A 22732-nucleotide genomic window follows, 5' to 3' on the forward strand; every position below is an offset into this window, starting at 1 on the left:
AAATAAAAGATTAAGATTATAGATTGAGAGCATTTGCGGATGACTTGGTTATTACATTAAGTCAACCGACTCAATCGGTTGTAGATTTAATGGAAATAATTTTGCTATATGGTCAAGTTTCTGGATTTAAGGTGAATAGGCAAAAAAATAAAATATTGTCTAAAAATATGACTACAGAAAAAAAGGAGGTTTTAGGAGAATTAACTGGATTTGAAATAGTTAAAAAGATTAAATATTTGGGGGTATATCTTTCAGCTTCAAATGTGAAATTGTATAAAAATAATTATGAATTGTTATGGTTAAAAATACAAAAAGAGCTAGATAGTTGGAAAAAATTACAACTGTCTTTATTGGGAAGAATTGCAGCAGTGAAAATGAATGTTTTACCAAAATTTTTATTTTTGTTTCAAACGATACCTATACTCAAAAAAGATTCAAATTTGGAGGAATGGCAGAGAGGTTTTAATAAATTTGTTTGGGCAGGGAAAAGACCAAGAGTAAAATTTAAGATAATGCAAGATGTACATGAAAGAGGTGGTCTTAAAATGCCCAATTTTAAACTATTATGAGGCTGCTGCTTTATCATCAATTAGTGATTGGTTTAATCTAACACAAGGGAGATTATTGAATATTGAGGGATGTGATTTATTATTTGGCTGGCATGCATATTTATTGTATGATAAGAAGGTGGATAATGTTTTTAAGACACATATATTAAGGTATGCCCTGTTGCGAGTCTGGAAAAAATATCGATATAAGTTAAATTTTAAAATTCCAATTTGGGCAATACCTAAACATGCGATAGAAAATATAAATGTGGGATTTAAACATGATGTGACTACATATAAAGAAATCCTTAGACTGGAAAGGAATGTATGGCAATTAAAGCCATTTAATATTTTAAAAGAGGAAAAAATAGTACAAACCTGGTTTCAGTATGGCCAGATACAAGCTAGATGGAAAGAAGATCAGAAAAATGGCATCTCGATATCAGATGTAAATTTGGTAAAACAAATTAGAGATCAAAGTCAAGCGCATATAAAAAGGATATATAATGCATTGATAGAAATAGATTCTGAAACGGAACTTTTTAAAGATTGTATGATAAAATGGGCCCAGAATATTCAAGAGCCAATTACGATGGATACTTGGGGAAAAATCTGGGTCAGAAATGTAAAATTTGCACAGGCACAAAACTTAAGAGAGAACTTTTATAAAATGTTTTATAGATGGCATTTAGATCCTAAAAAATTAGCATGTATGTATCCAAATTATCAGCCTAAATGTTGGAGGTGTGGTTGTGATGATGCAACGTATTATCATATATGGTGGACTTGTAAAAAGGTTAAAGCTTTTTGGATTAAAATTTGGTGGAATATGCAGAAGATATTTAAGAAAAAGAAAAGGTTTTCTCCACAGTTATTTTTGTTGGGTATTATTACAGATTGTACTGTGATAGAGACTAAATTGATGTTGCATTTAATAACGGCAGCAAGACTTTTGGTATCGCAATATTGAAAGAAGGAGGAACTGCCTACTATAGAAGAATGGACTTTGAAAGTTTCAAACTTGGCAGAAATGGCAAAAATCTCAGCATATTTGAAAGAACAATCGCAACAGAGATATATACTGGAGTGGATAAGATGGATTGATTATATACAGAATAAATATGGGACTAAAAAGTTTCATTTAGCATATGAATGAGTATTAGTATAATTATTATTAGAATTATAAGACGTGTTATTATTTAGTTATGTTTAAGGGAGTTAAAGTGTGATAGGATTTGAAGTTTAATTATAGTTATTTAGCATATTTTAGTTTGTTAAAGGCAATACCCTGTATTCAGCTCTGGGAAGTCGGGGGGGGAGGGGGAGGGAGGGGAATTGGGGTTATGTTTTAAATGTATTGGCTAATGTATGCTATGTTTATGTTTAAAAATGTACTGTAAAACTTTAAAACTCTTTAATAAAAAAAAGAAATCCAAGAAGAAATCAGCAAGGCTGCACAAAGAACTCTCTAACAAACTGAAAGACAAAAAGGACAAATACAAAAAATGGAAAGAGGGGCACATAACTAAGGCTGATTATCAGCAGACAGCCAGAACATGCAAAGATGAAGTCAGGAAAGCAAAGGCTCAGAACGAACAAAGACTAGAAACAGAAATCAAGGACAATAAAAAAAGCTTCTTCCAACATATTAACTGTGAGATGGCCTCACAAGACCGATGGTTCATTAAGGTGCTTCCAAGTAAAAGGCAGCACGCAGGGATGCAATCAGTCAAAGCTTTATTTAACGATAAAGTAAATAGAAAGAGTTCCCTGGCATGGAGGCATCCATGCCTGGATTGAGCTCATGGATCAGCAAGCAAGCAAGCAGAAGAGAGAACAAAAGAGAACAGAGCAAGAAGAGAGCAGCCCCTTGAGCAGAGGTATTTATGGGGGGTCTCAGCCCCTCCCTTACCATAAAACTCTGAATTTTCCATTGAGGTGAATGGAAGACGGACCCCTCTGCTGGTAGATGGTGGTATTTTTCTCTGATTTTTGGATGGCCCCGACTGGGCATGCTCAGAGCTCATTTCAGTCCAGGGGGCGGACAGAATGGACGTGTCTCTTCCTGCTTCTGTGCTAGGCCCAGCCCTGGGCTTGTAGGCCGGAATTTGGGCTTGAAGAGGGGCTGAAGGCCGCAGAAGCCCCAAAGAGTCCTCCTGAAACCCCCCCCCCCGGCACTGGAACACTCACCGGGGGGCGAAGATCGCAGGATGGAGCTGGGATGGCCCATGGATTGCCCGGATTGCCTGGGTTGCCCTGAGAAGCCCATCGCTGGTCCTGAAGACAGCTGAAGACGGCGCTGGAGGGGGAGGCCTCATCCGGAGCCCCCCCGAAGACCATCTGGCAAGCAGGGCATCTGGGCGGCGGCAAAAAGTAGGCTGGAGGGCCCGGGGGTTCACTGGGGGCCCTCTGGGGTTGCAGGACGCAGCTGGGAGACTCCAGGCCGGATGCCTCCTGGCAGTTAGGCCCCGGGGAGAGGATTGGAGGCCTTGGAACTCTTCCGGGAGCCCCCTGGGGTTGGGGAGGGAGGCTGGCTACCCCCTATGTTGAGGCTGCAGTCGTTTTAGCCTCCAGAGCTGCAACCAGGGTCCAGATAGTTGCTCCAATCTCTGCTGCAGTAGGCACGGCTGGGCAGGCTTTGAGGCTATCATAGGCCTTGAGGCTTTCTGGTGGGGAGGACCAGGGGGTTTCCATGCTGCTTTGGCTGGATGCCACCGATTGCTGGGCCTCGAGGCTTGGCTGAGGCCTATCAATATCAGGCCATGTGGGTGTCCTGGGGGCCGCCATCTTGCTTCCGGTTGCCCCCGGAAGCTGTAGGTCACAGTTTGGCGGGAAATTTCAGTCATCTGGCCCACGCGGCACTTGTCTTGGGCCCGGGCCGCTTCTGCTGCGTCTGGGCAGTCTTGGGTAGACTGTAAGCCTTCCATGCTTCCCTCTGTGGCTTGCAGCTGTAGGGAGGCATGCGAAGGGGTCCCTGGCGCTGAGCTTGCATCAGGGGCTGGATGCAGGGCTGCCGTCTTTGATTGAAGACTCCTGGTCATAATCGGGGATCTCCTGCCATCCGTTTCAAATGGATTCTTTGAACTTCCAGGCATCTTGCGTGACTTGGAAGCGTTGCCTTAAACCATCCTCTTGCTTCCAATTTGTAAGATGGTCTCACGAGGTCGATGTTCGTTAAGGTGCTTCCAAGTAAAAGGCATCACGCAGGAATGCAATCATTCAAAGCTTTATTTAACGATAAAGTAAATAGAAAGAGTTCCCTGGCATGGAGGCATCCATGCCTGGGTTGAGCTCATGGATAGGCGAGCAAGCAAGCAGAAGAGAGAACAAAAGAGAACAGAGCAAGAAGAGAGCAGCCCCTTGAGCAGAGGTATTTATGGGGGGGTCTCAGCCCCTCCCTTACCATAAAACTCTCTCACCAATGGGGCTGCAGGGGCCGGGGACCCCTGACCCACCAGTGGGAGCAAAGAAGCCTCTTTGCTCCCATCTGATGACCTTTTTGGGGAACTGCCATGGCTGGCACAAAAACATCTAACATTAACAACAAGGAAAAAATCAAGGAAACTGTAGGCCCAGCAACGAGAGAAGATGGCAAGGAAATTACAGGCAACAGGGAGGAAGCAGAGCTGCTTAACTCATACTTTGTGTCAGTCTTCAATACAGAAAGAAACTATAGCCCAACACACCAAAAAATCCACTGCAAAAGACATACTAGAAACAAAAATTAAAATAAGCAAGAAAATGGTAAGGGAACACCTATCCAACCTTGATTAATATAAATCACCGGGACCCCACAGACTACATCCCAGAGTTCTGAAAGAGCTGGCAGATGTTATTTCAGAACCGTTGCACCACATCTTTCAAAAATCCTGGAGCACCAGGGAAGTACCTGAGGATTGGAAAAGGGCTGATGTGGTCCCCATCTTCAAGAAAGGAAAAAAAATGGACCCAGGAAACTACAGACCAATCAGTTTAACATCAATACCTGGGAAGATCCTAGAAAACATAATCAAAAAACAGATCTGAGAACAACTAGAAGCAAACAATGTCATAACTAGTAGCCAGTACGGGTTTGTTAAAAACAGGTCATGCCAAACCAATCTCATCTCATTCTTCGATAAAGTGACTAAACTAGTAGACCAGCGAAACGCAGTAGACGTAGTATACTTAGATTTCAGTAAGGCATTCGACAAAGTAGACCACAAACTGCTGCTTAGTATGGTAGAAAAAGGTGGGATAGACAACAACACCATCAGATGGATCTGACAAACCATACTGAATGAGTAGGTCTCAATGGTACTACATCCATATGGAGAGAAGTAAGCAGCGGGGTACCACAAGGTTCCATCTTAGGCCCAGTACTCTTCAATATCTTTATCAATGACTTAGATGACAGAATAGGAGAACTCATCAAATTTGCAGATGACACCAAACTGGCAGGAATAGCCAACACCCCAGAAGACAAACTCAGGATCTAAAAAGATCTTGACAAACTTGAACAATGGGCCCTATCCAACAAAATGAGTTTCAATGTGGAGAAAAGCAAAGCCTTACATTTAGGCAGGAAAAACCGAAGGCAGAAATACAGATTGGGTGAGACCTGGCTTAAAAACAGTAACTGTGAGAGGGACCTTGGAGTCTTAGTGGACAATCAATTGACTATGTGCCAGCAGTGTGCAGCAGCAGCCAAAATAGCTAATACAATCTTGGGTTGTATAAACAGAGGCATAGAATCAAGATCATGCGAAGTATTATTACCGCTTTATAAAACCCTAGTAAGACTACACCATACTGCAGCCAATTTTGGTCACCAGATGTTGAGAGTTTGGAAAAAATTCAGAGAAGAGCAACTAAGATGATCAATGGCCTGGAGACTAAAACGTATGAAGAATGACTACGGGACTTGGGTTTGGCTAGTCTAAAGAAAAGAAGAAATAGGGGAGACATGATAGCAGTGTTCCAGTATCTGAGGGGCTGCCACAAGGCAGAGGGGGCCAGGTTGTTCACCAAAGCACCAGATGGAAGGACAAACAATGGTTGGAAACTGATCAAAGAGAGAAGCAACCTGGAATTAAGGAGAAACTTCCTGACAGTGAGGACAATCAACCAGTGGAACAGCTTACCCCCAGAAATCGTGGGAGCTCCATCACTGGAGATTTTTAAGAAGAGACTAGACATTCACCTGTCTGAGATGGTATAGGTTCTCCTGCTTGAGCAGGGGGCTGGATTGGAAGACCCCCAAGGTCCCTTCCAGTTCTATTCTATTCTATTCTATTCTATTCTATTCTATTCTATTCTATTCTATTCTATTCTATTCTATTCTATTCTATTCTATTCTATTCTATTCTATTCTATTCTCTGTAATGTAATCTGTGCTATAGGTTTCGTCATTTCAGTTCAATGGATTGTACTGCTGTCCCAATGTGAGGAATAAAAAATCAACTCTAAGGGTGTTGGAAACAAAACAAGTTTTATTGAAGTGTTTGCAAAGGCTGGTGGACCCTTCTACCTGCAAGTAAAGGGCCACACTTGAATCATTTCAGCATAAACTTTTATAACCTGTCCCGTAGAATTACAGTATAAGAATGCTGTAATGCTGTAAGTTAGTTAGCATATTTTAGCTTAGGTTGGTAAAAGTTAATACCCTGTATTAAGCTCTGGGAAGTTGGGGGGGAGGGGGAGGGAGGGGAAACAGGGGGGAGGGGGAGGGTGGGAGTTTATGTTTTCAAAATGTATTTTAAAACTTTTCAATTAAAAAAAAAGAATGCCTGCTTTTCATCCAGAAGCTACAGAGTTCATGCTTTGGTTAAGCATTGCTGTTCTTTGGTTCATAGTTATACTTAAAAATACTAATTTTAGGTAGTTTTAATAAAGAATAAACCTTATATAAATTGAATAATATATCATTCATAAACTATATGCTATTCTACAATAGTGTGCACTATTCTAAAATTATGCTCTGAGTCAGTGTATATAGTCCCTCTCTGTTCCTCCAGCTTACTACATCTCCTTTCCTAAAAGAACCTTAGCTAAGTGTCTCTACATGCTTATTCCTTAAGCAGAAATGGAAAATTACAACATGTACATTTATTGTGTATCTCACACCAAGACATTACAATATTATTTTTTTGTTAGTGTTTTATTCAAGTGTAGTAATCTTATAAGGGATGCGGTGGCTCAGTGGGTTAAGACGCTGAACTTGTTGAACAGAAGTTCGGCAGTTTGGCGGATCGAATCCCAAGTGCCACGTAACAGAGTGAGCGCCTGTTACTCATCCCAGCTTCTGCCAACCTAGCAGTTCGAAAGCACGTAAAAATGCAAGTAGAAAAATAGGGACCACTATGGTGGGAAGGTAACAGTGTTCCGTGCGCCTTTGGTGTCTAGTCATGCCGGCCACATGACCACGGAGATGTCCTCGGACAAACGCTGGCTCTTCGGCTTTGAAACGGAGATGAGCACTGGCCCCTAGAGTCGGAAACGACTAGCATGCATGTGCGGGGGAACCTTTACCTTTTTAAATAATCTTATACGTGACTTCTCAGAATTCCCAAAGTGTGTGGCCATATTGGGAATATAGTGTGTGGCCATATTGGGAATTCTGGGAATTATAGTTCCAACACATTTGGGAGGTGTCAGGTATGGAAAGGTTCTTAAATAAATGTGTTGACTAAGAAAATCGCATAGGTTGTGGTTCTAGAATTTGGAGGCATATATTTCAGCCATTTGTCTGAAATGGTATAGGGTTTCCTGCCTGAGCAGGGAGTTGGACTAGATGACCTCCAAGGTCCCTTCCATCTTTACTATTATGATTATGATTATGATGGAAGAATCTGAATAGAAAATGAAGGTATTTGAGGACAAGGTGGGGCAAGCTGGAGTCACAAGGAACAGTAACAATACTTCAGTAAGAAAAATAATACCTCCCAGTTAATTCAAGAAGGAGCTCAATTCAGAGCCTTTTTTAGAAGGATATAACTGCCTCATTGGTGTAAGCAAATAAGATAGGCTAAATCTGCCTTTTTTTTAGCAAAAGGGTTCAGAATAAGCCATATTAGCACTTTGGACTGAAGTGTACAACCTGAGCCTCCTGAGCCACATCATAACAACCCACCCACCCCAAGCCTTACCGATGGTGATCTCCAGTTGTAATAATAAATGTGACCAAAGGAGGAATGATTAAATACATGTTTGCAGAGTAATCTTATTAATTAGATTTAATTTTAATTAAATTTATATTCACTTAAGTTGCATTTAAGATCTAGTTTCACCCAGTATGTTTGCCTCTCCATGTGTCTGATGTTCATCTTGCCAGATGAACTTAGTGACATAGACAAATCAAGTGCCTAATTTTTTTAGTTACAAATTTTTATTTTAGTTACAAAGTTAAAATACAAAATAAAGAAAAAATAAAAAAGAAATTAACATCTTCAAACACTTAACAATAAAAAATGTGTACGAAAAATAACAAATAATGAATATATCATTAACACTGACATTAAACATAAAATATCTGCCCTGGATGAATGCTGAAAAATATATCAAAAATATCTGGTACATTCTCCTCAGCTTACATAACAGATCTACAAGTAATTATAAACTTTCCTATCTATATTTAATAAAAATACTATATTACATAAAAAGATGTCCCTGATGTGGAATTTTTTTTTAAAAAAAACAAGTTTTATTAGTTTTTCAATTTACAACCTACAGGTGAAACTTGAAAAATTAGAATATCGTGCAAAAGTTCATTTATTTCAGTAATGCAACTTAAAAGGGGAAACCAATATATGAGATAGACTCATTACATGCAAAGCAAGATAGTTCAAGCCGTGATTTGTCATAATTGTGATGATTATGGCTTACAGCTCATGAAAACCCCAAATACACAATCTCAGAAAATTAGAATATTGTGAAAAGGTGCAATATTCTAGGCTCAAAGTGTCCCACTCTAATCAGCTAATTAAGCCATAACACCTGCAAAGGCTTCCTGAGCCTTTAAATGGTCTCTCAGTCTGGTTCAGTAGGAATCACAATCATGGGGAAGACTGCTGACCTGACAGTTGTACATAAAACCATCAGTGACACCCTCCATAAGGAGGGAAAGCCTCAAAAGGTAATTGCAAAAGAAGTTGGATGTTCCCCAAGTTCTGTATCAAAGCACATTAATAGAAAGTTATGTGGAAGGGAAAAGTGTGGAAGAAAAAGGTGCACAAGCAGCAGGGATGACCGCAGCCTGGAGAGGATTGTCAGAAAAAGGCCATTCAAAAGTGTTGGGGACTTTCACAAGGAGTGGACTGAGGCTGGAGTCAGTGCATCAAGAGCCACCACACACAGACGGATCCTGGATATGGGCTTCAAATGTCGTATTCCTCTTGTCAAGCCGCTCCTGAACAACAAACAACGTCAGAAGCGTCTTACCTGGGCTAAAGAAAAACAGACCTGGTCTGTTGCTCAGTGGTCCAAAGTCCTCTTTTCTGATGAGAGCAACTTTTGCATCTCATTTGGAAACCAAGGACCCAGAGTCTGGAGGAAGAATGGAGAGGCACACACTGCAAGATGCTTGAAGTCCAGTGTGAAGTTCCCACAGTCTGTGTTGATTTGAGGAGCCATGTCATTTGCTGGTGTTGGTCCACCGTGTTTCATTAAGTCTAGGGTCAATGCAGCCGTGTACCAGGAGATTTTGGAGCACTTCATGCTTCCTTCCACAGACGAGCTTTATGGGGATGCTGACTTCATTTTCCAGCAGGACTTGGCATCTGCCCACACTGCCAAAAGCACCAAAACCTGGTTCAATGACCGTGGGATTACTGTGCTTGATTGGCCAGCAAACTCTCCTGACCTGAACCCCATAGAGAATCTATGGGGCATTGCCAAGAGAAAGATGAGAGACATGAGACCAAACAATGCAGAAGAGCTGAAGGCCGCTATTGAAGCATCCTGGTCTTCCATAACACCTCAGCAGTGCCACAGGCTGATAGCTTCCATGCCACACCGCATTGAGGCAGTAATTGCTGCAAAAGGGGCCCAAACCATGTACTGAGTACATATGCATGCTTATACTTTTCAGAGGTCCAATATTGTTCTATGTACACTCCTTGTTTTATTGATTGGATGTCATATTCTAATTTTCTGAGATTGTGGATTTGGGGTTTTCATGAGCTGTATCCCTTGGTGGAGCAGTAGGCTAATGCCTCCTTAAGTAACACCAGCTGCCTGCAATTAGTGCAGGTTCGAGTCCCACCAGGCTCAAGGTTGACTCAGCCTTCCATCCCTCCGAGGTAGGTAAAATGAGGACCCAGATTGTTGGGGGCAATTAAGCTGACTTTGTAATAATGCCGCTTGGGGTGTGTGTGAAAGCCCTAATAAGCAGGCATATACATAGAATGAAGGCTACTGCTAAGCTTGTAAGCCGCCCTGAGTCTTCGGAGAAGGGCGGGATATAAATGGAATAAAAATAAAAATAAAAATAAAAATGCCATAATCATCACAATTATGACAAATCACGGCTTGAACTATCTTGCTTTGCATGTAATGAGTCTATCTCATATATTAGTTTCCCCATTTAAGTTGCATTACTGAAATAAATGAACTTTTGCACGAAGGCAATTCTCACCCAGTTTTCAAGTGCTTTCAAGTGCTTTGTTGTGCTTTTGGCTTCGGCAGGAAACGGCTAAACAATGGGCCATGGGAGTGGCCGATCCTTTCTTCTTTGGTTTGGAGAGTAGCTCCAAGCCAACGGGATGGCCGCTGCCCTTCTACTGCTGACTGGAGAGACCTTTCTCCCAGTCATCACCCTTCCAGGGCGACTTTCGACCCCTTTACAGGGGCCCCCCGATGAAGAAAACCAGGCGACGCAAGGAGCAATCCCCTCACACGTCTGGCTGCACTGAAATCCAGAAATGGAAGCCCTGGAAATTTATTTATAAGTCAAAACGACCCACCATCGGTTTGCCATATATAAAAAAGCAGTGAACAGGTAAACCCAAAAGTAAAACTAGTCTTTAAAGGCCTCTGTTAACCATCTGTTATTGTATTTAACATGCAGAAAGTCTACAAACGGCTCCCAGTCTCTTATACACTTATCTAATCCATTGTCTCCAGTCAATGTGGTTAATTTCGCAATTTCTGCTACTTCAATCAATTTTAGTCCATTTTTTAACAGTTGGTGTCTCCTTTTCTTTCCAATACTTACAGGTGAAACTCGAAAAATTAGAATATCGTGCAAAAGTTCATTTATTTCAGTAATGCAACTTAAAAGGGGAAACTAATATATGAGATAGACTCATTACATGCAAAGCAAGATAGTTCAAGCTGTGATTTGTCATAATTGTGATGATTATGGCTTACAGCTCATGAAAACCCCAAATCCACAATCTCAGAAAATTAGAATATTACATGCAATCAATAAAACAAGGACTGTACATAGAACAATATCGGACCTCTGAAAAGTATAAGCATGCATATGTACTCAGTACTTGGTTTGGGCCCCTTTTGCAGCAATTACTGCCTCAATGCGGCGTGGCATGGAAGCTATCAGCCTGTGGCACTGCTGAGGTGTTATGGAAGACCAGGATGCTTCAATAGCGGCCTTCGGCTCTTCTGCATTGTTTGGTCTCATATCTCTCATCTTTCTCTTGGCAATGCCCCATAGATTCTCTATGGGGTTCAGGTCAGGTGAGTTTGCTGGCCAATCAAGCACAGTAATCCCACGGTCATTGAACCAAGGTTTGGTGCTTTTGGCAGTGTGGGCAGATGCCAAGTCCTGCTGGAAAATGAAGTCAGCATCCCCATAAAGCTCATCTGTGGAAGGAAGCATGAAGTGCTCCAAAATCTCCTGGTAGACGGCTGCGTTGACCCTGGACTTAATGAAGCACAGTGGACCAACACCAGCAGATGACATGGCTCCCCAAATCAACACAGACTGTGGAAACTTCACACTGGACTTCAAGCATCTTGCAGTGTGTGCCTCTCCATTCTTCCTCCAGACTGTGGGTCCTTGGTTTCCAAATGAGATGCAAAAGTTGCTCTCATCAGAAAAGAGGACTTTGGAGCACTGAGCAAAAGACCAGGTCTGTTTTTCTTTAGCCCAGGTAAGACGCTTCTGACGTTGTTTGTTGTTCAGGAGCGGCTTGACAAGAGGAATACGACATTTGAAGCCCATGTCCAGGATCCGTCTGTGTGTGGTGGCTCTTGATGCAGACTCCAGCCTCAGTCCACTCCTTGTGAAAGTCCCCAACACTTTTGAATGGCCTTTTCCTGACAATCCTCTCCAGGCTGCGGTCATCCCTGCTGCTTGTGCACCTTTTTCTTCACACTTTTCCCTTCCACATAACTTTCTATTAATGTGCTTTGATACAGCACTTGGGGAACATCCAACTTCTTTTGCAATTACCTTTTGAGGCTTTCCATCCTTATGGAGGGTGTCACTGATGGTTTTCTGCACAATTGTCAGGTCAGCAGTCTTCCCCATGATTGTGATTCCTACTGAACCAGACTGAGAGACCATTTAAAGGCTCAGGAAGCCTTTGCAGGTGTTATGGCTTAATTAGCTGATTAGAGTGGGACACTTTGAGCCTAGAATATTGCACCTTTTCACAATATTCTAATTTTCTGAGATTGTGGATTTGGGGTTTTCATGAGCTGTAAGCCATAATCATCACAATTATGACAAATCACGGCTTGAACTATCTTGCTTTGCATGTAATGAGTCTATCTCATATATTAGTTTCCCCTTTTAAGTTGCATTATTGAAATAAATGAACTTTTGCACAATATTCTAATTTTTCGAGTTTCACCTGCAGCAGTCACTATGTAGAGAAATAACATCCCAAACTCTCTATGGAGGTTCTCAGTTATCCAGGTCATGGTTGTCCCAAAGGTGCTTTTTCAAGAGGCAACTGGACTTTCTTGTTTTCTTTGAAGATGTTTTGCTTCTCATTCAATACACGCTGGACGCGCTAAGAGACTGGTTTGGTGAGGCTAGGGTTCAGGATGCCCCTTTGTGGCCATGGGTGGAGGCGGGAACCGAGACAGCTTCGTGGCCACAAATGCCAATACAGCCAACCCAGGCAAGGCCAACCCGTTTCCAATTGGCTAGCCCAAGATTGAGGGTAGGGGACAGCCACACTCCTCACACCCCGGTGGTAGGGGCCCCTAACCAGGGCATACAGACAGGACAACTGCGGCCACCATGGGATGGCAGGTCATTGATGGCTCCAGGCAGAGCCCCTGCCAGGCAACCAGTCCCAGTGGATGGATCCTAGGACCAGCGTTCTATACCTGTGATGGACGCTCTGCATAGTCCGGGTTGCGCCTTAGGACCATGGGGTCAAGAGATGGCCTGGGGTCCTCCACCATTGAAGGTGACCTCCAAATGATGCCTCCAGGCCTCAAACGCCGCTTTGATGGCCAGCAGCTCCTTCTCCCAGATTGTATAATTGCGCTCCGAAGGGTTCAGTTTTCGTGAATGGTACGCGCAAGGGAAGAGGGTACCACTGGGCGTCGTTGCCTGGAGTAACACCGCCCCAATGGCAATGTCGGAGGCGTCCGCCTCCACAACAAACGGCCGTTGCGGATCAGGATGCTTCAAGATGGGCTCCTTCATGAAGGCTTCCTTCAAAGTCTGGAAAGCTTGTTGTTCTGGAGCGTTCCACTGGAACCGAGTCTTCTTCTGCAGGAGCCGGGTGAGGGGGGCTGTCAAGGCAGAAAACCCAGGGATGAAAGTTCGGTAATAGTTTGCGAACCCAAGAAGTCGCTGAACATCCTTCAAGCGACGCGGGGGTTGCCAACTCTGTAAAGACTCAACCTTACTCGGCTCCATGGCGATGCCCTCAGGAGAAATGTGGTGACCCAGGAAATCGGTCACCCGGTAGAACTGGCACTTCTCCAACTTGGCAAACAGCCGATGTTCTTGGAGTCGCTGCAGGACCTGATGGAGATACTGATGGTGCACCTCACGCGACGGGGCGAGGACGAGGGCCGGATGAAACCGCAAGCTAAATTCTTCTCCAGAAAGTTCCGCAATGCAGCCAACTTGGGGTCCGACATGGAGTACAAACGCCCCACTGGGAGAGGCGCATCAGGGACTAAATCAATGGGGCAGTCATAGGGCCTGTGCGGGGGTAATTGATCCGCCTCTGTCTCGCTGAACACATCAGCAAAGTTGGACAGTTCGGGAGGCAAGGAAACCCCTGGGGAACCCTCCACCTGGCCGGCACAGATATGGCGGGAGTGGTCCACGCACTGCAAGCTCGGGAAGGTGACCAAGTTCTGTGAACAATAGATCTGTGGGTCATGCGCCCGGAGCCACGCCAGTCCCAAGACCACGGGGAAGTGCAGATCTGAGGTGATATAGAACTGGATGGCCTCCACATGGGAACTGATGGCCATACATAATGGTTGCGTGGCGGCCGTAATTGGCCCAGACAGGAGCACTCGACCATCGATAGTCTCCACTAACATGGGCACTGGGGAACAGCCCATTTGGCCACATATGCTGAGTCCATAAAATTTGTGGTGGCCCCAGAGTGTTCTGAACCAGCCCTCTTCTCGCAACCCCTATTCAAAAAGAAGAGACTGGAAAGCGTCCAAGGCTAAAAGGCTTCTGCCAAGATTTAATTACGCAGTTAACAAAAACACAAGAGCTTGTCTTCTCAAGTGGAAAAGTTGCTTTCAGCAACCAGCCCCTCCCCAAACACTCCTTTTATAGAGAGCTCAGGGCGTGGTCTCCCTGTGCCTCCTCCCGAGGAGTCCCATAGCCTTTCTTTGTTTGTTCCTGCTCGACTGCCTCCTGCGTCGGGCGTCCTTGAACAGGGCCAGCTGTGGGTCATCATCCTCCGCACTCTCGGGCTCACACAGCTGAGAAGAGGTCCCCGGCTGAGGACTCTGCAAAGCCTCCAAATCATCATCAGCCGGTTCGTTTCCCTCCTCCCCCACATCTGAGTCATCCGATACATCGGAGCCGGCTGTCGGACCCACAGGCTGGCCCTGAGTCACAACACTATCCCGCACCGCAGGGCCCTTCCCCCGGGTCTGCCGATCCGGATGCGGTCGGGATGGGAACTGTTCGTGAAAAGCAGTCACCAACGCAGGGGCATGAACGGCGGTCGCGTCTTCCCATGTGAAGTCCTCCGGCCCGTACCCTTTCCACTCGATCAGGTACTGGAAGCGACCTTTCAGCCAGCGGGAATCCCTGATGCTGGCGACCTCGTACTCGGGGGTGCTGTCGCCATCACGAGGTCCTGATGGGGGAGGTTCCGCTTGGCGAAGTGGACAAGCCGGTTGTTCGGGGACCAACAAGGACCGATGGAAGACGGGGTGCACGCGCAGGGAACGTGGCAGAGTTAAACGATAGGCGACCGGGTTGATGACGGCCTCGACTGGGAACGGTCCAAGGTAACAGTGGTCCAGCTTCCTCGCCGGCCGAGTGGATGGTAGGTTCCTGGTGGACAGCCAGACCCGATCCCCCACCGATAATGGAGGCGTATCCCTTCTCGACCGATCGGCGAACCTCTTGTAGTCGGCCTTGGCCTTCTCCAGCTGCCGTCGCACCAACCGATGGATCGCCTGTAACTCCGCCATGAATTCGTTCGCTGCCGGCTCCGGTGAGTCCACGGGAGAAAGGGGGAAAAACCGGGGGTGATAACCCACGTTGGCCAAGAACGGTGTCATCTGCGTAGAGGTGTGCTGCGAGTTGTTAAAGGCAAACTCGGCTATGGCCAAATAGTCCACCCAATTGTCCTGCTGCAGGTTAACGTAGCAGCGCAGATACTGCTCTAAGATGCCGATGACCTTCTCGGTACCCCCGTCGGTCTGAGGATGATGCGCGGACGAGAGGCAAACCTTAATGTCCAACGCCCGCATCAACTCCTGCCAGAAGCGGGCTGTAAACTGGGCCCCCCTATTGGAGACGACTCTATCGGGAAGGCCGTGCAGCCGGAACACCTGTTGGATGAACATGCGACTAGTGGCGCGAGCTGACGGTAAGCCGCGACAGGGGATGAAGTGCGCCATCTTGGTCAACATGTCCACCACCACAAACACTGTCGTGAAGCCGGAGGATGGGGGTAGATCCGTCAGAAAGTCCATGGACACAGCCCCCCAGGGTCTCTTGGGCGTTGGCAAAGGCTGCAGTAAACCAGGCGGGGCCCCTGTCGCTGACTTGGCCTGCCTGCATGGGACGCAGGAGGTGACATAAGACTGGACATCGTGTCGGACTCGGGGCCACCAGAATGTACGGGAGACCAGGTTCAGAGTCTTGAACAGGCCAAAATGCCCCGCAGCCGGGTTATCATGACATTGGCTGAGGACGAGTCCCCTGAGTGGCCCTCCTGGAACATAGAGCCGGTCACGATAATACAGGAGTCCATCCGTGACCGACCAAGGCGAATCTGGCCCCACCTCTTCCTTCCGCTGAGCCACCCACGCCTCCTGCTGCTGCGCCTCCCGGATCCGAGCCCGTATATCCACCGGCTCCCGCACCGCAGCAAAAGACTCGACGGGGATCACTGTCCTGGGCGGAAGCTTGTCTTCCACTCGGGTGTACTTGGGCTTCCTGGACAGAGCATCCGCTCTCTGGTTGTGCCCGCTTGGTATGTACCGCACCCGGAAGTCAAACCTCGCAAAGAAGAGGGACCACCGGATCTGGCGTTGGTTCAAATTCCGAGCGGTCTGCAGGCTTTCCAGATTCTTGTGGTCCGTCCGGACCTCGATTTGATGCCGCGCCCCCTCCAGATGATGCCTCCAAGCCTCGAACGCCGCCTTGATGGCCAGCAGCTCCTTCTCCCAGATGGTATAGTTGCGCTCCGAGGGATTCAATTTCCGAGAGTGATACGCGCAAGGGAAAAGGGTACCGTTGGGCGTCGCTGCCTGGAGTAACACGGCCCCAATGGCAATGTCGGAGGCGTCCGCCTCCACGACAAACGGCCGTTGCGGGTCAGGATGCTTCAAGATGGGCTCCTTCATGAAGGCGTCCTTCAAAGCTTGGAACGCCTGTTGTTCGGGGGCGTTCCACTGGAACCGAGTCTTCTTCTGCAGGAGCCGGGTGAGGGGGGCTGTCAAGGCAGCAAAGCCAGGGATGAATGTCCGATAGTAGTTGGCAAATCCAAGAAGTCGCTGAACATCCTTCACGCGACGCGGGGGTTGCCAACTCTGCAACGACTCAACTTTACTCGGTTCCATGGCGATGCCCTCAGGAGAAATGCGGTGGCCCAAGAAATCAATGGTCACCTGGTAGAACTGGCACTTCTCCAACTTGGCAAACAGCCGATGTTTCCGGAGGCGCTGCAGGACCTGACGGAGATGCTGATGATGCGCTTCACGCGACGGGGAGTAAATCAGCATGTCGTCCAGGTAAATCACAACAAACTGGTCCAACAGATCCCGAAAGATGTCATTCATAAAATGCTGAAACACAGCGGGGGCGTTGGTCAGGCCAAACGGCATCACCGTGTACTCGAAATGTCCATAGCGAGTACCAAACGCCGTCTTCCACTCATCACCCGGCCGAACCCTGACGAGGTTGTAAGCTCCACGCAGGTCCAGTTTCGTGAAGATCTTAGCCTCCCGGAGTCGGTCCAAGAGCTCGGGGATGAGGGGCAGCGGGTAGCGGTTACGCACCGTGATAGCGTTGAGTTTCCGGTAGTCACAGCAAAGCCGTAACTCGCCCGACTTCTTTTTGACGAAGAGCACGGGCGCAGACACTGGCGAGGACGAGGGCCGGATGAAACCACGAGCCAAGTTCTTTGTCAGGAAGTCCCGCAATGCAGCCAACTCGGGCTCCGACATGGAGTACAAACGCCCCACTGGGAGAGGCGCATCAGGGACTAGGTCAATGGAGCAGTCGTAGGGCCTGTGCGGGGGTAATTGGTCCGCCTCTGACTCACTGAACACGTCAGCAAAGTCGGACAGTTCGGGAGGCAAGGAAACCCCTGGGGAACCCTCCACCTGGCCGGCACAGATATGGCGGGTGTGGTCCACGCACTGCAAACTTGGGAAGGTGACCAAGTTCTGAGACCAATAGATCTGTGGATCATGCGCCCGGAGCCACGCCAGTCCCAAGACCACAGGGAAGTGCAGTTCCGAAGTGACGTAGAACTGAATGGCCTCCACATGGGTACTGATGGCCATACACACGGGTTGCGTGGCGGCCGTAATAGGCCCGGACAGGAGCACTCAACCATCGATGGTCTCCACAAGCATGGGCGGATCCACTGGACACTGGGGAACAGCCCATTTGGCCACAAAGGCCGAATCCATAAAGTTAGTGGTAGCCCCAGAGTCAATTAAGGCATGGACCGGAATCCCCTCTGGCTTGCCAGGAAGGATCAGACGTGCCTCCAAAATCAAATGCCGTGGAGGTTCACAGGCACCGTCTGAACGGCGTCGCTCGGCGTGTTCGTTGTGGATCGCCCGATCTTTCACACCGTCTAGATCGGGCTCGGGCCGTTTCCCGACAGCAAAGCAGGGGACTTTCTCAGGGCCGGCTTGGTCACTGACGCCCGCTGACGCTTCTTCGGGCAAGAAGCAGCCAAATGTCCAGGGTCCCCACAGTAAAAACACAACCCCTCCGATCGTCGTCTGTCCATTTCCGTCACCGATAGACGGGACCTGGCGGCACCCAGCTCCATTGGCTCCTCCCTCTGGACTGGGGGCTCACGCACAACAGGGGCGGCAGGGGTCTGTGGGGTGGCACGGCGACTCTTACGCTGCTGCAGCCGGGCATCGATCCGCAGACAAAGATGGATCAGCCCATTCAGGTCTGAGGGAATGTCCACGCGGGCCAGCTCATCCAACATCTCCTCTGACAAGCCATCCTGAAAGGCATCCACGAGCGCAGCCTCATTCCAGGCGGAATCCTGGCTAAGCAGCCAGAAATCGCTGATATAGGCCTGTAGAGGGCGCTGACCCTGCCTCAAAGCTTTCAGGTGTCGGGTGGCAGTCTGCGCCTTAATCGGGTCCTCGTACATGAGGCGCATATGGTCACAAAACCCCCCAAAGTTATCCAACAAAGGGCTAGGCTGTGCCAACAGAGGCGTGCCCCAACGAGCTGCATCTCCCGACAGAAGGCTCAACACGAATCCCACCTTATCTCGGTCAGTGGGGAAATCAGCTGCTCTCACGCTGATATAAAGCTGGCATTGTCCCAGGAAGGCAGGAAACAGTTCTGGTTTACCAGCAAATTTATCCGGCATAGCTATCTGACATTTCCTCCTGGGTGGGGGGGCAGCATGTACCTGAGCCTGCAGTTGTGCCACCTGAGTGGCCAGCAAGGTGAGTTGCTGGTTGAGCTGGGCATTCTCGGCAAGAAGCTGCTCCATCGTAGTAATAAGGGGTGGGTGGCTGAAAGCAAACTGTTCTGAACCAGCCCTCTTCTCGCAACCCCTATTCAAAAAGAAGAGACTGGAAAGCGTCCAAGGCTAAAAGGCTTCTGCCAAGATTTAATTACGCAGTTAACAAAAACACAAGAGCTTGTCTTCTCAAGTGGAAAAGTTGCTTTCAGCAACCAGCCCCTCCCCAAACACTCCTTTTATAGAGAGCTCAGGGCGTGGTCTCCCTGTGCCTCCTCCCGAGGAGTCCCATAGCCTTTCTTTGTTTGTTCCTGCTCGACTGCCTCCTGCGTCGGGCGTCCTTGAACAGGGCCAGCTGTGGGTCATCATCCTCCGCACTCTCGGGCTCACACAGCTGAGAAGAGGTCCCCGGCTGAGGACTCTGCAAAGCCTCCAAATCATCATCAGCCGGTTCGTTTCCCTCCTCCCCCACATCTGAGTCATCCGATACATCGGAGCCGGCTGTCGGACCCACAGGCTGGCCCTGAGTCACAACACTGAGTCAATTAAGGCATGGACTGGAATCCCCTCTGGCTTGCCAGGAAGGATCAGACGTGCCTCCAATATCAGATGCCGTGGAGGTCCACAGGCAGCATCGGAAAGACGTCGCTCAGTATTGTTGTGGGACGCCCGATCTATCACACCGTCTAGATCGGGCTCGGGGCGTTTCCCAACAGAAAAGTAGGGGACTTTCTCGGGGCAGACTCGGTCACTGATGCCCGCTGTCGCTTTTTTGGGCAAAAAGCAGCCAAATGCCCAGGGTCCCCACAGTAAAAACACAACCCCCCCGATCGTCGTCTGTTCATTTCAGTCACCGATAGACGAGACCTGGCAGCACCCAGCTCCATTGGCTCCTCCCTTTGAACTGGGGGCTCACGCACAACAGGGGCTGCAGGGGTCTGTGGGGTGGCACGGCGACTCCTTCGCTGCTGCAACCGAGCATCGATCCGCAGGCAGAGATGGATCAGCCCATTCAGGTCTGAGGGAATATCCACACGGGCCAGCTCATCCAACATCTCCTCCGACAATCCATCCTGGAAGGCATCCACAAGCGCAGCCTCATTCCAGGCGGAATCCTGGCTAAGCAGCCGAAAATCGCTGATATAGCCCTGAAGGGGGCGTTGACCCTGCCTCAGAGCTTTCAGGCGTCGAGTAGCAGTCTGCGTCTTAATAGGGTCCTCATACATCAGACGCATATGATCACAAAACCCCACAAAGTTGTCCAACAATGGGCTAGGTTGAGCCAGCAGAGGCGTACCCCAACGAGCTGCATCACCCGAAAGAAGGCTTAACACAAACCCCACCTTATCCCGGTCAGTGGGGAAATCAGCTGCTCTCACGCTGATAAAGAGCTGGCATTGTCCCAGGAAAGCAGGAAACAGTTCTGGAGTGCCTGTAAATTTATCCAGCATCGCAACTTGGCATTTTCTCCTGGGTGGGGGTGATGGTGGGGGTGCAGCATGAACCTGAGCTTGCAGTTGAGCCACCTGAGCTGCCAGCAAAGTGAGTTGCTGGGTGAGCTGGGCATTCTCAGCACGTAGCTGCTCCATAATATTAGTAAGGGGTGGGAGGCTGAAGGTAAACTGTTCTGTACCAGCCTGCTACCGGCCCTGCAGAAAAGGCAACCCCTTTAGAAACGGCAAGAGGCTGGAATTACGCCTGCCAAATTTATTACTACAAAAACAAACAAGACACGAACCAAGAAACAGGAGCTTTAAGAAACACGAACTATCCAAGCGGTTGCCTTCAGCAAACCAGCCCTCCCCACACATTCCCCTTATATAGAGTTCAGGGCGTGGCTTCTCTCTGCCTCCTTCCGAGAAGCCCCATTGCCTTCCTCTGTTTACTCCTAATTGACTGCCTCCTGCGTCGGGCGTCCTTGAACAGGGCCAGCTGTGGGTCATCTTCATCCACGCTGTCAGGCTCACACAGCTGGGTCTCCGTGGTGACCAAGTGGGAGGGGTTAGGGTTAGGGTTAGGGTTAGGCTGAGGACTCTCATCAGCAAGATCTTCAACCCCCTCAGCAAGGTCTTCAACACCCCCCTCCTCCTCCTCTAAGTCATCCGACCCAACTGCCGAACCCACAGGCTGATCCTGAATCACAACACCCACCACTCCCTAACCCTTTAAAACAACCGGCTAAAAACATACAAGGGGCCTCTTAATGCATTTCCACCAGAGGCCCCTATTTAAGACCAGCCACCTCTCGGGGTCCCAACAATTGGGCCCATCCTTGAGGGAAGTAAGGGACATGGCGACAGGTCGTATCCAGGAGGGAGGAGCCCCCCTGAGAGCATACAAGTCCGTGTCAGAATATTGTATACGAACCATAATAACAGCTGCGTAGGGCAATAAATCAATGAGCAGATAGATAACTAAAGTGATGTTATAAGCCACGATGTGCATCTTAGCCCCCAGCCAAGTTCAGCTCAGCTCTCACCCGAGTCGACCATGTGGAGCAACCGCAGCCGCTCTCTCACCGCCACTGAGGAAAGCCCACCAAGGTGGACTAAGTCCAGGGTACCAGAGAAAACCATCCCACTGATCTCTCACATCAGTGGGTGGTTGATGAACAATCCTTCCGCCCTCTCACCACGGTGTGATCCGGTACCATATCAACTGGCAAAAGGAAGTCTTCGGGGTAGGGACAATGTTCATATTCTGCCCTGCTCCCGCCAACCGGGCATTAAGAAGGCAGTCCAACGTGTCCAGGATAGTATATGTCAGCTAATCCAAGAAACTTGTTGTGATTCAGGGTCAGCCTGTGGGTCCGGCAGCCGGGTCGGATGTCTCGGATGACTCAGACGAGGGGGAGGAGGAGGGTGTTGAAGACGAACTTGCTGATGGTGGCTTGGAGGCTTCGCAGAGCTCCCAGCCAGGCCCCTCTTACTTGGTGGAGACTCAGCTGCGCGAGCCCGACAGTGCAGATGATGATGACCCACAGCTGGCCCTGTTCAAGGACGCCCGACGCAGGAGGCAGTCAAGCAGGAGCAAGCAGAGAAAGGCTGTGGGACTTCTCGGGAGGAGGCACAGGGAGGCCACGCCCTGAACTCTAATAAAGGGAGTGTTTGGGGATGGGCTGGTTGCTGAAAGCAACCGCTCCGTTTGAGGATCAAAGTTCCGGTATCTTGTTTCTTGTTCTGTTGTTTGTTTGTGCAATAAACTTGGCAGACGTTTTCCAGCCTCAGACGCTTTCCAGCCTCTGCCGTTTGTACAGGGGTTGCCTTTCTGCAAGGCCGGTAGCAGGCTGGTACAGAACAAAACTCAAGCCAGGGCCTCCCCAACCAAGCAGAATATCAGGGCCATGTCATGGAAGGTCCACACACCATCAAGCCACCATCAAGCCACCATCTTCAACGGAAAACGCCCGACAGCAGGCCAGACAGCAAGGGCACATCCAAGCCGGCATTTGGCCCAACAGGCCGTCCGAAGCGGAGAAGGGGGGGACGCCACAACCGGCACTCCACGCCTCGGCCGATCTTCGGGCCAGCGGGATCATGAAAGGATGAAAAGAGCCTTCACGCCGCTCAAAAGCGGCCCGCCGACTGCTGGCAGCTCGTCCAACCTCTCCATCGGGTCGCCGCCACGGTTGTGCCTCCCCCAAAGCTCATTTGAAGCCCCTCGCAGGGAGCACGGAACTCAAGCAACAGCCGTCGCCATCTTGAGCCAAAAAAAAAATGACCATCTGCCTGTTCATAACTGCCCTAGCGGACATTGTTAGTATATGGTTCGGTTGTATTATTCTAGCGCAGACTTGTATGCCCTCAGGAGGGTTCCTCCCTCCTGGGTACGACCTGCTGCTCTTTCCTTTGTTTCCCTTAAGGACGGGCCCAATTGTTGGGACCCCGAGAGGTGGTT

The sequence above is a fragment of the Vipera ursinii genome (assembly GCF_947247035.1).
Source record: "Vipera ursinii genome assembly, chromosome: W".
NCBI classification, from domain to species: Eukaryota; Metazoa; Chordata; class Lepidosauria; order Squamata; family Viperidae; genus Vipera; species Vipera ursinii.